Here is a 4,297-nt window from a genome sequence, read left to right as displayed (position 1 = left end):
CGCAGACGGCCCGAGCGGAGTTTCATGTAAATGTTTCGTACGGGAAAAAAATCGCCACCGGGCTGGCGAGTAAGGTATGTTGAGTCCATTGCAAGTTGTAAACCAATCAGAATATTACATCATTCGGGGCAACTTGCAATGTTTGGGATATGTTACTCCGCGAAACCTTTGCAAACACTAGAAGTGTGACGTGTTCTCTGGCGATTAGTATACTGTGTACTGAAGTTTCGAAGTTTGAGCCGTACCAGTTTTTTTTTTTTAATAATTCTAAATAAAAACAACCATTGAACAAGAAAATAAAACTATAGATCGTTATATATGTAGGTATAAGATACTTTGCTGAAGTTGTACAGGCCCAGGCCTAAGTTCTAGGCTACATTATAACCTATAAGAAGTGTCGCCGGCCGACTGTGTGATGCCAATTTTTCGGGCTTAAAACGAAGCCTAAATGGCCTCTGACAAGAGCTGGAATCTCAGCACTCCCGAAATGTTGGTGAAAACTCTGGAACTCTGTTTAGGTTGAAATTATTATGTGTAAATTGATTTGGAGTTATCTCATAAAGAAAAAAATCCATCCACACATATTAAAAATAAGTTTGCCAATTTCCGCGCAAATGTTGCAGTAAAGTCGGCCGGTGGCTATTGTAACCAATGTATAGGCATTCGCGATTCTGCGGACCTATTTTCTCGAAATTTCCTGCACAAATGAAGAAAAATACTGAAAAATTTAAAGAAAGTGTACAGAAAATATAATTAATGTTTCAGTAATAATTTTATAATCAATATATCAATCCACTTAAGTAACTTACTGCAGATTTTGGCAGTCCTTTGACTAGACAGTTTAGCTAGCACATTATTACTGCTCATGTTTTTCTTTTTTATATTGTGTATATCTGTTAAATTAACAGAAATTTGTAACTTTCTTTAAAATATTCTTAACAATTGAAACTTTCCAGCAAATACGGTTCGGTTGAATTTTTTACCTTGCACCTTTTTTTTCCTTACTATCCCTTTAATATCTATTTTCTTTTTAATATTGTTTCATCATTTTTCTTATTTCATTTTTGATACTTACCTTTATTCTTTTAGTTTTTTAAGTGTCATTTTTTTCCACCATTTTACTTCATTTTTCTTTCCTTCCTTTTGTTATTTCTTATTTATTATTTTTCTTGTTTTTTTTTTTCAATTTTTAAAAATCTCTTCTCTTTTTCTTTCATGTCTTCTTTCTTGCAAAATAATCCATGGGGACAGTGTAGGTGTGGGTGGGTGGAGGTTTGTTAGGAAATATAAAAAATAAAATATTGCGCAGCGCTAATTACCTTAGGGGATGCGAAAAGGATGGAGAAATATGTGCTACTAAAAAAATTACTTGTGCTACCAAATTTTTTTGGAGGGTGCCTGAAAATTTTGGCAGTGCTACCAAGAAAAAAAAAGTTAATTTCAAGCAATGATATACAATAAAGAAGAATTATATGAATCTATAACCATATCACAGACTTTTCAAGTTCGTAATAAATGCATTTTCCGTGACTATAGCTTGGTTCACGTCGAACTTTTATCTAAATATACATCCACTTAACTAGTTAAAAGTTCGACGTGAACCACTCAATTATAGCTAGTTAAAGGAATTAAGTGACTTAAGTTAAGTGACTTAACTTTACTAGAATAACGGTAACTTAACTTGCTTAACGGTAAAGTCGGCTCGGATTACAAGGACACGATTATGTAACGTAGGCATCTAAGCTAGCTTTGTTGTATTGTACCACCATTATCATCTGCTGGCTGGCAACAACGTACTTCAACAATGCTAACAACAGCATCGAAGTAGTCTCATTAGTCTGGTTTTCATAAATTATTTGTAATATTTTGGGTAAACACCCAGCAACGTCCGTTTTTACGAATAGTCGATATTACCAATGACCTTTGCCCTTTGCATCATCGACCAAGTAATAACGTTAAAATGTCCGATTGCGTACGTTTTTCAAAGTGATAATGTATATTTTTCTTAATAATAAAATCAGATTTGTTGTATTTATTTATTGACAATTCAATCTTTTCTATTTCTGCTATAATAGTCGCTATTAATTCAATTTCAACGAACTACCACCAACGCCAGTCGTTAGAATGAGCGCACATGTTTACGATGACGAAATAAAAAAGTGTGTGGAAGTCAGCGACTTATTTGACACCGCGAAGCTAGATTTTCGCGAAGTGCATGTAATCAACACAATTGAGCGAACTACAAAACAGGACGGAAAGGTCCATAAAGTATACATACGATTTGATGAAAATTAAAACAATATTTTGTTAAATGGAAGAATGCTGGCTAGCGATTAAAATAATTCGTTTTTTATCGAAGGTAAATGTAGCTAGAGAATCTGCCACTTATATTTCGATAGAACACGCTGCTGCACTGGTCGTTGGTTCAGCAAGTCGGCAAGGTAGAGGAAACACACACCTTCTCTACAGTAGTTCAGGGACGTAGCCAGGATTTTGAAAGGGGTGGGGGGAGCCGTTATGCGAATTACGTATGACCACGGCGGGGTCAAGGGGGAGCAAATCCCCCTGTGAAGTAGCGCACACTGAACGCTCTCAGGACTGTTTGAGAGGATAAAGTGAAAATTGCAATAGACGCATTATAAATAAGCGAAAAAATAATTATATAATAAATCAACAGTGGCAGATCAAGGAATTCGAAAGAGAGGTGAACCAGAGAGGGACTTTCACAGACCGAGGAACCACCCACCTCAGCCCCACCATGGTTGGGGCTGAGGCAAGAAAATTTATGATTAGGGAATCTCTAGATTGCCGGAAATTACACTCTCGCACTTCAATTTGAATACATTTTTCCTTTTTTTTTCTTAAAAAAATGAAGGGGGGTGCCTTGAATCCACCTCTGCTCAAAACATTCTTTATCCAGAATAGTCATAATCACGAAAAATGGACATGAAAAACCAGATCACATCCTAAAAACAAACAGCAGTCACTAAAACATACATCAGGAGCCGACTCGATGGAGTTTAATGCCCATACCCAGGGAAGGGCACAGATCTGTTTTGAAAGGTGGAGGGGGAGGACATTTTGTAAGACGACACCCACCCCAGCCCCACAATGGTTGGAGCTGAGGTGAGAAAATTTGAGGAAATAGTACCTCTAGATGGCCAGAAATGACACTTTTAGTAAAATTCATCATCATCACATCACCATTAGTCAAGACGAAGCGCCAAAAGAAATTCTCATGATCTTTTATCAGGGATTTTTGACAACCATAGAGATCTTATTAATGTGTGTGTATACACCATAGAAAACAAAGCTTAAAAACATTGTCTTTGAGTATGTACTTTACATAGGCCTACTTCAAAAACATGATTCCACAACCACCTAAGCCCCACCATGGCTGGGGCTGAGGTGAGAAAATTTGAGGAAATAGTACCTCTCGAAATGGCCGCAAATAACACTTTTATATAGTAAAATTCATCATCATCACATTACCATTATAGTCAAAATGAAACGCCAACAAATTTCTCATGATCTTTTATCAGGAATCTACTTAATATCCAGGACGACTTAGGCCTAATTATAGGTTACTAAGCTTTAACTATATATACTATAGTATGATCCACAAGTCACCAACTTTTTTTCGCATTTAGCACAATTTTCTTCACTTTTTATTGCTATTAATATTATTATCAATTATTACTATCGTCATTATCATCATTGTTATTATTATTATTACTATTAGTAGTAGTATTAATAAATAAAGATCTTTTATCAGGGATTTTTGACAACCATAGAGATCTTATTCTTATTAAATCTAGATGTGTATAAGAGACAGGTGTAGGTGTGGGTAAGTGGAGGTTTGTTAGGAAATATAAAAAATAAAATATTGCGCAGCGCTAATTACCTTAGGGGATGCGAAAAGGATGGAGAAATATGTGCTACTAAAAAAATTACTTGTGCTACCAAATTTTTTTGGAGGGTGCCTGAAAATTTTGGCAGTGCTACCAAGAAAAAAAGTTAATTTCAAGCAATGATATACAATAAAGAAGAATTATATGAATCTATAACCATATCACAGACTTTTCAAGTTCGTAATAAATGCATTTTCCGTGACTATAGCTTGGTTCACGTCGAACTTTTATCTAGATATACATCCACTTAACTAGTTAAAAGTTCGACGTGAACCACTCAATTATAGCTAGTTAAAGGAATTAAGTGACTTAAGTTAAGTGACTTAACTTTACTAGAATAACGGTAACTTAACTTGCTTAACGGTAAAGTCGGCTCGGATTACAAG

The 4,297-nt window shown here is 35.4% G+C and overlaps 1 protein-coding gene across 1 annotated transcript in view; it reads right to left on the bottom strand.

The window, feature by feature from the left end:
* The window catches only part of LOC117114064 (perlucin-like protein), an 18,166-nt gene that overhangs the window by 13,215 nt on the left and 654 nt on the right, over window positions 1-4,297 (bottom strand). The gene's annotated exons all lie outside the window — the stretch shown is intronic.

This window comes from Anneissia japonica, unplaced genomic scaffold (genome assembly GCF_011630105.1).
Source record: "Anneissia japonica isolate Jap-2015-1 unplaced genomic scaffold, ASM1163010v1 scaffold650_len285673_cov152, whole genome shotgun sequence".
In the NCBI taxonomy this organism is placed as follows: Eukaryota; Metazoa; Echinodermata; class Crinoidea; order Comatulida; family Comatulidae; genus Anneissia; species Anneissia japonica.
Note: the sequence above shows the minus strand (reverse complement) of the source record. Positions and strands in the feature narration are given on the sequence as shown.